The following is a 12,460-nucleotide window of genomic DNA, read 5'->3' on the forward strand; positions in this document are numbered from 1 at the left end:
TCCTGCTGGGTGGGTGAAGAGTGGCCTTCGGGCAGCATCTGACAAGTGGGACGACACAGCATTTTAGTGAAATTACCCTGATCTCACAATGGCCCTGTCAGTAGGAAAAGTGCACTTGACATCTGTTTTGTTTGAGTCCTTTCAAATCACAAGGGTGTTGTACTGCTCCATACCGTGCTCTGAGATGGTATCAGCCTTGAGGATGCTTTGGGATTGTTCCAAAGGGCAGGAAGGGTCACACCTACACTGGACACAGCACCCATTTAAACCTGTTCCCTCTCCCCATCTCAGGAGGGGCCTGGGCTGACTGGAAAGGACATGACCTCAGCTTGCACCAGTCCTCTGCACCACCCAGGAACACCCCAAAGCCACTTGTGTCACAAGCAACAGCATCTGTGGTGAGAGCAGGAGACTGGGAGTCTGGATATGCACATCCACATCCCTGCCTGGACAAGGACTTGCCTGTGTGGCTTTGAGGAGACAGGGCCGTGCCCCGGACAGCCCCGGGGCGTGTGTTGGGCTGGTGTGAATGAGCCCTTGTGCCTGGAGCCCCACTCCAGGGCTGGCTCAGCTCCTACCCTTCCCCACCAGCATTTCTGGGAGGTCCATGCAGAGAAGAGGTAAAGCAGGACATGCTGCAGGAATGGCATTGTCACATAACGTAAGAATTACCAAAAGCAAGAGGCAAAGAGATGTCACTCTGACACTAAAAATGTGTTTGTGATTCCCAAAGAGAATGGAGAAGGAAGCAATCAGATCACCTCTGCCAGCCCTCAGCCTGCCCAGCAGGAGGACAGGTTACTCATTACCTGCTGGGTGAAGCAAACGAAAGAGGCAAAGCTGGGCAAAGATAACAGGTTCTTAGATGGTCTACAAAAGCATTGTCACCTCAGAGGCATAGGTTAAAAATTAAAATGAAAATTAATGTTTATCTAGGAGTAAATGATCTCTCAAAAAAACCCAAAACTTCCCCTGTCAGGGCAGGGTCATGTCACAAGTCACAAGAGACATCACAGAAAGGGAAGCCCAGAAGAAAAGGCAGGGAGCTCTGGGACTGAACCACCCACAGGGTTGCAGTTGGGAAAGTTATTGCTTGGGTTGGGTAGAACTATTTGGAGGTTGAGCCCATGCAAATCAGACACTCTTGGACAAAGAGGATCAGAGAGCAAAAACTGAGGTCTCCCTCCCTGCACCTGCCCTTGGAGCCAGCCAGGAGCAGGTGGGGTTGGGGGCATGGACAGAGCCCAAGACTGGCAGTTCTTCCCAAGGAAACCCGAAATCACGAGCAGGCAACGCCTCCCACCTGCACAGCCCCGTGCTCCTGCACTCCAAACTGGAGCCAAGAGGACGAGGCCAGGTCCCAGCCTGGGTTTGTCAGGTTGCATCCCAGAAGATGCCATTCCCTCTCTCTGCAAGGAGGCTTTCCCTCCCCACTGCTGCCTCCACACAGGCCTCACAGCAAGCCCAGGGGTGCTGGGGGCTGTGCCAGGGACACTGGTGGGATCCTGCTGGACACGGCAGCCGGGAAGCAGCCGCAGCCCCCCGGCGTGGGTGGCCTCAGCAGCACTCTCTGCTCACGGCCACAGCTCGCAGGTGGCCACAGGAAAAAACTGAGCCCTCCTTCATTTATTTTTCTTGCAAGCTGTGTTTTAGATGTTCCCCTGAAGGGCCCTTTGAGGCGGCACAAGCTGCCCCAGACCCTTCTCCTCAGCTAATTAACACGTGCCGACAGCCGCGACCGCTGGCACAGCTGAGCCAGAACAGCCTTGAGCAAGCTCTGGCCCAAACCCACACCCCCAAACTTACCTTCAAACTCCTCTGAGCCTCCCACAGCCAAAATGCTGCTGACCCTGAACCCAGCAGGCTCCTTTAAGCCATTAATCCATGTGCAAGCTTTGCCTTCCAGGCTGGAGCTGCCTATTGTGAACTCGGGTCTCAGAACAGAGCTCGGGGGAACCAGCTCTTACTGGGTTTGAGAGGTTTTGGGTTTTCTGTTCAGAGCTGCAGGTCAGGCATTTGTCAGAGGAAGGTTAAAGTGTTTTAATGGTGTTAAGTGTGATACCAGCTTCTACAGTCCTGTGTAGATTGTCTTTAAAAAGCCCCATCCTCTTTCTCACTGCGTGGGGTCTGTGACACATTTCAGGGAGGGCAGCTCTGCTCCAGCAGCAGCACTTGAATGTGAAGAGCACTCCAGCTAAAGAGATGCCATTATCCCTGGTTTAGAGAAGAAAAATCCAGATGGAAAAGAAAAAAGATTGGTTCAAAGGCCACATGAGACAGTGACAGGAACATGATCAGAACCACAGTCACCACTAACAGGTGCATCAAAAGGGGCAACAGAGTAGACATGCCCCCAGCAGATAATAAATTACACAATCTATCACAATTTGGGTATTTTATCACCCATGAAGAACTTGAAATGTGACTTGCAGTTGCAAAATCCAGCCTGCGGTTCCATACCTGTGGTCTCAGCAGTGGCAATACTGAGAAACGAGCTCATCTCCATCTGAGAGCTGCTTTAAACAGACCCTGACTGCCCTGGAAGCATTTCAGGGATTTCCAAATTGTGGGGCTCAGAAATGCTAATGGATCACTGCACGGCATCACCAGCCAAAGGGGCACAGTGCTCCTTTGGAGGTTACAGATTAATATTTAAGCTAATCACTAATTTCAAGTTAAAATGTATCAGTATTATCTGCCTGGGTTAACAGCACAGACAGGCATCAGCCTGCAGTGAGTGAATGAGGCACTTGCCCATTTCAAAGCAGGAGCACAGCACCAGGCAGCTGCATTCCCTCTTGAGTGATTCTTCAGGAACCAGACACAAAATCCTTAGAGGTTTGCTCCATAAACCATTAGCCAGTAAAAGTCTAATTAGGTTAGAGACATATGGCCTGAACCAGTAAAAAATTCAGCATCGGTGCACACTACAGTGTTATTAACCTCACAAAATGTGGATGTATTTCACAAGCTGCTGGGCTGAACATTGAAAACTGCATCACATTCAGTCTTCAGCAGTGAGACTTTGCTCTCCTAAGCCAGCAGAAATGGCAAAAGGCAACAGTTTTGCTAATGAAAACTGGTTTTTTCTTGCTACGATATCAATGATGAACATGAAGATGATACAAAAGATCTTTTCTGAACAGGCTTTCCCAGACACTGAAATATTCAAGGTTAAGCCCACCTGTACAGGTGAGCTGAACTGTTACCCCAGGCCTGTGAACCTCAAGGAGACACTCCCACCTCCTCACCACGGCCCCACTCTCTGGGCAGATGAGCAACCACTTGGACCCACAACTCCTCAGATCCAGGCAGTTTCTAACTCCAGAGAGAGGGGATGTCCTCAGCTTGCCATCTTGATTTGCGTTTCATCTCATCTCACTTATTTTGGGCTTATGTTGAGTGGAAAGGGATTTAGAAGGAGCTGAACTCTGGGATGTGGGAAGATGCATCAACTTCAGCAAGGCCAACTCTCATCCCGTTGATTTCAGCTGAGTTTTCCCATAGTTTACATTAAGCTTGCCATTAACAACAGCAGGAATTCGGGACAGGCTGCAGCGGCTCCAATAACATTCACTTTCCCTTTCAGGTGTTCCAGTGATGATGTGTCCACATTCCCTCTGGATTTAAAGTTTCTCTGGACACAGCAGTGAGCCACACACGGCTGTCCCTGGCTCCACAGGGATCTGAACTAGTGCAGCCACATCTGAAATGCTGCTCACACAAAGACATGCACGTGAGGGAGATGGGCAGAATTTAGCCCTAATTTGCATGTTCAGTCCCTGTAATAAGCCCTGGGAAGTGTCTTTAAAAGGAGACTGCTTCCTAATTGCTTCTTAAAAAAGCCTTTAACGTGGACTCTTTGGCATGACTCAGGGGTGCATTTCTAAATCCAGTTTCTCCCATGAAGTTTACTCTGGCTGTTTGGTTGGGTTGCATCCATATGCTATTTTTATTTTTTTGATCATCAAGTCTGTTTACAGCATGGAGGAAGAATATGGGAACAGAAATAAAGCTGGGCCAAGCCCAAAGGAATGAGCCCAGCAATGGCACTGCCAGCATCTCTGGCTTGGAGAGCAGGAGGCCCTGCAGCTGTGCCATTCCTCAGTGAGACACAATTCACTCTTCCCTTCTGGTTGTGCATTTCAAACCTCAGTTGTGTTTGATTTACCCATCATCTGCAGACTTAATAGCAAACAGTTAAAATGCCTGCATGTCCTTCTGCTGCCAGCTTTGGATCTGCGGTGCATTACAAGAGAGAATATTCTCTAGAATACACAGGCTGAGGGGACTGGCTGTTACAACACTATCACTTTTGGCTTCCTTAAATACAGTAATCAAAGTATTTTGAACAGTAGCCTACAGCTACTGAATACTTTCCTGTCTCAAAATAGACACGAGTCTCCTCCCACCTTCTGCCATGAGCTCTTTGGTCACTCTGAGGTTTCGGTGGTCCAGTCCAGTCGCCTTTGCAGTATCCTGTGAGCACAGCCCAGCTGGTTCCTGGCTCTTTGATCCAAGTGCTACCAGGTTATTCTGCGAAACAGAGTCAAAAGGACACAAAACATTTGCAGGGAAGGTTTGAAAAAGGAAAGATTGTCTATGTTTGCATTTACATTTTTAATATAGTCGTGTTGTCTAGAGGCCAGATTTGGGGAATGGAAACCAGGAGCCTGGTTTCTATTTTCAGCACAGCCACTGATTGCTCCGTGTTCCTGGCAAATCTTTTAATCTCTTTTCCTCTGTTTTACCCATCTGTAATAAAGGGATCATCAGACCTCCCCAGCTCTGCCTTGTGTGGCAGCATCTTCTGATGAAACACGGCAAGGACGAAGCATTAATAATCATTCCATACATAAGAGCCAAGAGGTCACAGGTATTTAAGTACAGTTTAGCCATTCAGTGCCCCTTTATGCATGCAGCAAGCTTTGATGTTAATAGAAGTTATATATTAAAATGGAATGGAAAAGTAGGCCCTTCAGGGCACAAAAATAACCATATCCAGAGCACCATTAAATAAATACAATATAAAGATGAAAATCAGTTCAAATACTGAACAAATTGAAAGGCAAGGAGACATTTAAGAGGAAAAACAAAGTCATGCAGCCCTACTCCCAGCTGACCTCTAACTGCCCTCAGCACAAAATCAGGGACGAAAAGGAGTGTCAGGCACCAAGAGGAGACCCTACAAGTGGTCCCATAAGTGGTTCAGTGTTCCCAGTCCTCCATTTCTTTACCTCTCTGGCACCTTCCTGAGGAGGTGTCAAGGAGGTGGGTAAAGGACTGAGCTCCTTAAATGCTCATGTTTAATTGACCCTGTGAATTATCCCATCAGTCCTGCATCCTCCACATCAGTCCATTTGTCCTTTCCTCCCACAGAACCACCCTGGGGCTCCTTCAATGCTGCCATCCTGCACTGCCAGGCACCAACCCCCTTTCTGGGCTGTTCCATGAAGCCACTGCCTTTTGGATCCCTGCAAAGTGGTTACAGCTGGGAAATGGCTACCTGGGATCTGCCAGATCTTCTCTGCCTGCTTAATGCCAGCTGTGGCACCTCTGGCCAGATGTTCCACTCCCACTGTCCCCATCCCTCGTGTGAACATGAACGACCTCTGACACCACTCTCAGACCAGGGCAGGAGCCATTCCTATCATAAGCAACCTTTGCTCATTTCATTCACGTGAGCAGCTGCAGTGGCAGATTTTGGGGAGGATTTGAGGGATCTTGGTGATGAGCAGAGATCTCTCCAGTGGACCACTGCAGACAGAGGAGGGTGTGTCTTTAAAACCTTCAGCATCCTCTTGTCTATTCCTTCAGTCCAGTTAATGAAATCATTTCAAACAAATCAGTGTTGCCCAACACTGTTCAGCAGTCAAGCTGCTTATTCCTTGCACAGCCTCTTGGCTCATCTCGAAATAAGGGGCATATGCTTTTGGGGCAGAGACCAGCATTTATTTTGAGAGATGCTTTAGGATCAGGACAGTCACTGCTAGCTCATCACATTTACTATTCAGGATTATTGGACCACAAGCGACCTTTCGGGTTCTTAAGACTTGGATTACGAAGGGCTTTATGTACTAAGCCTAATGACTTGAATTACAGCCTGAGCATCCTGACAATCAGAAAGGGACTACAAGCTTTTTACTTTCTTCTATCCACAAAACAGCTTGGGCCGGATTTTGAACCCATTTCAAGGCTATGTCAAGCTGGTGCCCATCAGAATGATCTAGCTGAGTTGCAAGAAAGGCAGGATGACCTAGGTAAAGGTCATGTCTGAGAGAAATGGCAGGGTTTTCTAGATAAGCCAGCTGGGACATCTGTCTGCTTTCCTCTGAGACAATTATTTGATTATTTCCACATGTTAAAAAAAATCACTCTGAAATGCTACAGCACATTTTAATCCGTGGGGCTGCAGTAGCAGTACGTGGTATTTTGTCATTTTCAAATCTCAGTGGTAAAAAGTTTTATGGGATCAACAATTACCTTCCTGTAACTGGCTGAACTGGAAATACCTTTCAGTTCTCAAAACAAAACAAAACAAATTTCAAAATACAAGTATCAGCAACTTCTGTTACCCCACTCCAAGGCACGTGGGCTGCTGTTGCTACACACAGTTCCACGTTAGTGAAATTGGCTTCCTGTCTAAAACATGTGAAGTTTCTGTTCCCCATTACCTGCACTCAGGTGCCCTTTTCCAGGACCAGTGACAGAGCCCACCCAGCACCCTCTGGATTGTTCCTGTGCACAATCCAAACCACCAGTGCCTTCAGCTGCAGAGTGGGTCAAAAGTTTATTTTGACCATTAAAGCAATTTTATAAGGGAGACAGGACCCACGGCCACAGCAACGATGCAGATAAAGGTTTTTAAAGGATTGATCCGTTCTGCCGGCTGCAATCCCGTTCCATTAGCAAGGAGGGGGAGGGAGCACTGGCACCAGCAGGGCAGGAAAGTGAGGACGTGCTGTTTGCAGAAGGACAGCACTGGTCACATTCCCCTCATTCCCCTGGAGCAGCAACCACCTGCAGCACCCATGTGGGGAAGAGCACAAAGCCAGGCTCACCTGCCACCCTTTCAGCTTCTGCTGAGACCCCTCAAAACAAAAGCCAAACAAAACCGAACTGAGACGCTCTGTCTGCTCTGTGTTAGTGGGGTGATTCAACAAGAGTCACTGTTTTCTCATTAAACAATGTCAGAGATGTACTCCTGAGCTCTCTGCGGTCACTTTTCCCCCCTCCCTTTGTCCAAAGACAGCTGCAATAATAAAAAATGGATTTAGCAAACAACAGGCAAACCCCTGGTTTTTTTAGTGAGCCAATGAGTATTTTCTAGGACTGAACCAATCTCTGGAAATAATTGTCAAGTTCACTGTAGTTTTCCTTCCACATTCTGTGCTCTACAGTTGGCAGACCTGGCTGCTCAAAAGAAAAGTAACACAATAAAGTGCACAATGCTGCACAGGGGGTAATTTTTGAATGAGTTTTATCAGACTCAGAATCCAGACAGCAATACCTGTCCTATTTTAAGTTTATGCATCTCCTAACTTTGATAAGCTGTCTTCCTCCTCATCGTTGCTAATTTAGCCAGCTGAACTTTTCCATCTATCAGGTAAAGTAAATGATAATCTGCTCAGGAGCTTGCACAGGAAGGCAAGAAGGATGCTGGTGCAATATTCATAATGCAACCATCTGCCCACTGCAGAATGTCCATCTCTGAGATTAAAACAGCATGTTAAAAGCACTGGAAATTCAAACTATCTAAAGTGTTTTCTTCTTTTCAATCATAAAAATATCTGGCAGTGGTCTGAGTTCTGACTGAGGTGTGTGTCCTCTGCAAGGAATTAGTAATTTCTAAGAGCAGCATCTCCATGCCACTGTTCCTTCACCGTGCTCACGCTTCCCACTGCTGAGGGGCTGATGAGCAACCCTGTAATTCGGCCAGTGAGAGTTTGTTTACAGGAAAGGACAGCCTAGAGAGTGACAGTGACCCTCCATGATCCTGCCTGGCACCTGCACCCAGGAGCCAGAGGAGGCACACACACAGACTGGATGCTGGAAAGCACCAACACACGTGCCATTCCCCAAACAAGAGGCAGAGCCTCACAGGCCTTACCAAGGCACTGACAACCATCTGTTTGAAAGTTTCTTTTCAGTCATCTCAGACACTTTTCAAGTGCTTAAATAATTTCTACCATCTCACTCAATTTTTACAGGACACACAGTCTGGGATGAGGTTCAGAGTGGCCTCATCTCTTCCAAACAAAAGCATGTCCAGATGCAAGGTCTGAATTTGTTTGGTGGGACATGTCCCCAGGGAACTTTTCACACAAAGACAGAAAGTGGAAGCACAGCTGGGGTCATGGAGGTGGTATGGGTACAGCTGGGGACCTAAAAGGGAAGTGTGAGCAACATCTGCTGATGAATGCTCCTGCTTCCAGCAGGCACTGAAAGCTGCCAAAAATTTTTGGTAAGGGTTACAAGTAACAGCTGTACTGACCTGAGAGGGATCACAGCCAAAGAAAGGATGGTTCAGGCAAAGCTGTGCAGTCAAACTGGAAGTAAGCATAGCCTTTGACAGTCCTGCAAGCTGCCACTGAAACAGGAGAACCTTGGACACAGGCTGCAGGATAATCACAGACAGCGTCTCATGGGATGCAAAGGAAAACCTGAGCTTTACCATCGCTTCAGGTTCATTCTTTAACTGAAACCAAAGCAGGCACTTCCTTCATGGGACTGGCAGGGAGCTGCAGGCAGGTCAGGTGGGTGACAACGATGGCACTGCTGGCCTGAGTTTGAACATCATCCACAGTAACTTCCACAGCTGCTCCATTTTACTGCAAGAAGCCCAGAAGGTGGCCCATGGACTGCAGCCCTCCAGAGGGTTCTGAGGCTGCTCTGAACACACAAATCCTCTCTATTTATGCTGTAGTCACGGCATCATCACAAAATGGGACCCTAAGTCCTTCCTGGCACTGAGATGTCACCAGTGCAGTGAACTGGGCTGAGGCTGCTGCTGAGCACGCTTAGACACTGGAATTTCATCCAGATTTTGCCTGTTTAATGCCAGCAGTTCATACACAGGACCCTGCTTGCAATCAGCCCTGGTATTTTCAGCTGCCTTGGCCCTAAGCACTAACCACAAGTAAGACTTCAGAGAAGCTCCATATTTATTCTTTGTGGCGTATCATAGTGCCCCATTAAACAAGGACAAAAGACTTCCTTATGTAATAGAGATGCTATTTGTTATTTTTAACCTTATGGCAGCCAGGATTTGTGCCAGGTGGCGTGCTGCCTTAACCAAGGAACTTCAGGAGGTTACATTCCTTGCTGTCATCCCTGCCCTCTGGCAGTCGATGCCCATACATGGTTTCCTGGCTGCCTGTCCTTGTGCCTATCTGTGAGCATTTATTTGTGACAGCTCACAGAAATACCAGTCCTGTTGAACAAGGTAAGTCAGGATGCTGATCAGTCCTTCCAGGATCCTGCAAGAGCTTCTGCTTCTCATAAAGGGTCCTGTCTATGTGAAACCCATGAAGTCTGTTTCCACGGATCTATGCTACCAGAGAAACACCATCGCTGTAGCTGTAGTTTTCAATTTCTCCAGATAGCTTTAAAACATCTTGTTTAGTCCAATTAAGCCCATGGAAAGCAGACAAATAAAATGGTGGCAACTCCCCGCAGCACAAGAGTGAGAAGAGGCAGCAAAGGCCATGGAGAGCACTGAGCCATGGGCTGAGCATCCTGAGCAGCTGGGATCCCGCAGCCTCCCAGCTCCCGGCGCTCCACGGACTCACGTCACTGCTCGCCTGGCAAATTCCATCAGCAGCATCACCGGGCCAGATCTGGGCAACTTCATGGAGCTTAAGCAAGCCTGGCTCATGCAAAGGACGCTGCCAAAGCCTGTTGTACCTCCAGACCAATCCAGGGAAACAGCAGTGCCAACATCCTTTGGGTCCAAAGGAGCTCAACAGCAAATGATGATTTTCACAGTGCCATGGCTGGTCTGGCTCTTTGTAAGCAAGTAAGAGCGAAGGATCCTGTGTCCCATGGCTTACAATTTTATAAAATACACATGGGACCATGAGGAGAATAGATGTAAGTTGTCACAGATGTGGTATTTCAATTAGCAGCAAATACTCATTAAAAAATCAGAATAACTAAAGCTAATAGGGAATGTAACTCCACCTTCCAGTGAACAGAAGGGTAACTGGTAATTATAACTATATGCTCACATAATTTCAGGGTTTTTGCTTGTTTGCCTCTAACACAATCCCCCTTCATTCAGTCTCAAGGCTGGAGGCACAGAGAGGTAGAATTTTAATTCTTCTGGCCATTTATATACATGTGGCATTTCTTGACCTTTAAGTATTTGATTTTGAAACCTATTTGACTTGTTGACGTAGGTGTTTTTGTGGGTTTTGTTGGGGAATGCCAAAAATTTTCTGCATGTAAGGCAAAAGAAATCAATAAGAGCAACTGTATGAGTGTTCTTCTGTTTGTACCCAGAGGGGCCTCCCTCTACGTCTGTGACACCAGTTAAAGTTTCTCAGTAGCACAAGCTTCTTATTCAGCTTTGTTTTGACAAAGAAAGATAAACCACTGTTTTGCTTTGCCCTTCCCCCACCATTTACTAATTAGTTTTATTTAGTTTGCTATTCCCTGCTCCTTGCAGGGGAAAAAAACCCATACTTAAAAAAAATAATTATTTTAAACCACATTAAGTTGTTGACTATGTAGGTTCTTACAAAGAATTTAAAATAGAACATAATTATAAATCACTGAGAAAATGAGCTCGTCCTACACAGGCAAGGACATTTAATTGTGTCCTTGTATGACTGGAATCACTGTAAACAACTAATATTCCTATTTGCAGAGACAGAAATAACAAGCTCATTCAGCTGTACAGAAAGGGAGACATAAAAGGAAACCAAAGGCCAAACCAGAAGAAGCCACTGGAAAGTTTTATGTCAACAAAACTGGATTTAAATTAAGTAACATCAATTTGCTATTTTGACTGTAAATGAATCAGAACATTAAAACATGTTTTAAAGGGAACATTTTTGATGAAACATCTATGACTGGTTCCTACACCAAAGGGATAGGAAAGTTACTACTTATTTCTGTGTAGGATCAAAGCCCAACTGCAAAGTTACTTCTCTGGCTTTGGGACTGCTTTGTAGATCTACATTTTGAAAATGAGAAGAGCAGCAGAACTGCAAGGAAAACACTGAATAAATGACTTATCAGTTGCACACAAAGGAAAACACAGCCCTGATGACATAATTAAGAAGTTGCATCACAGCACATACGCATGAAGGACTAAAATTTAAATTACACGGACAATTTCCATTCTTATGCTTTCTAATTTTCTGACTGCTTGACTTTGCAACTTAAATCTCTTTTATGATTGTTGTTTCTGACACTGATTTGCAGAAATGGGAGCAGATTTTAACGTTTGTTATTCTGCCTTACTTGGTGGCAAGGTTTAGAAAAACGCACAAAACAAAACCAAAACCCCCAAGTTCAAACCAAAGATGTGCATTTCTGAGCTATTTGAAATAATGGGAGAGGAGTCAATAGTCACTTTGCTTTAAAATCAAGAGAAACACAGCAGAGCAGTTCTCCAGTAAGAGGAAATAAGGAAATAAACCACACATTCAACAACTACAAGATGCCCTTTCCCAATACAAACAGAATCCATTTACCCAGTAATTTTACAACGGTGATAACAAATTAAAATTGTGGGCAGACAGTGGAGAACCAAATAGATACACAACCCATAGCAAGGATGAGCCAAATTAAAGGGAACTTCTTACACTGTCAAATTTTGAGTAATTAGTACTTCCATTAGAGGCACACTTCCAGCTTTAAGCAATTCTAAGTAATTAATGTTCCTTTATTTTGCCTGGAAGTCCTGACTTCAGCATTCTCTTAGGACATGCATTCTGCTAGCCAGAGCTACACAATGCAGATTAACTTGACTAGAAGGTGATTAGCACAGGCAGATGAAGATGTAATTTGTCATTCTGTACCCACTGCTACTTCCAGCCTGGGATGCAATTTTATGTAACACAGCAGACTGATTCAAACAGAGGCAAAGACACGATTTTGTCCTATCTGTACCCAGATGATTGTCTAAGATACCAGCAATGTTGAGATTTGAAAATTGGACATGACCAAACGACAAAATGTGAATGAAGTGCCAGATTACATCTTCCCACACAGCTCCAACCAGCTACAGGAATTCAGTAACTGACTGCACACTTAATAATTTAAGATAAATAATTTTAAATGCATGATGGAGGAGGTTTTTCTATACTTACTCATCACATAATGTAAATTTAGGGATGAAAATGCCAAGCTGAGCAGGAAGCAGAGGCTGGTGTGGTGGATAGTACATGGACAAGGCAAGATTTGCTTGCCAGAGGCACTACAGCATTTGCATAGTCTGTGGATAAGCTGT

The sequence above is a fragment of the Corvus kubaryi genome, unplaced genomic scaffold (assembly GCF_017639235.1).
Source record: "Corvus kubaryi isolate FWS band 111438036 unplaced genomic scaffold, C.kubaryi_AGA036_p1.0 37387, whole genome shotgun sequence".
Lineage (NCBI taxonomy): Eukaryota > Metazoa > Chordata > Aves > Passeriformes > Corvidae > Corvus > Corvus kubaryi.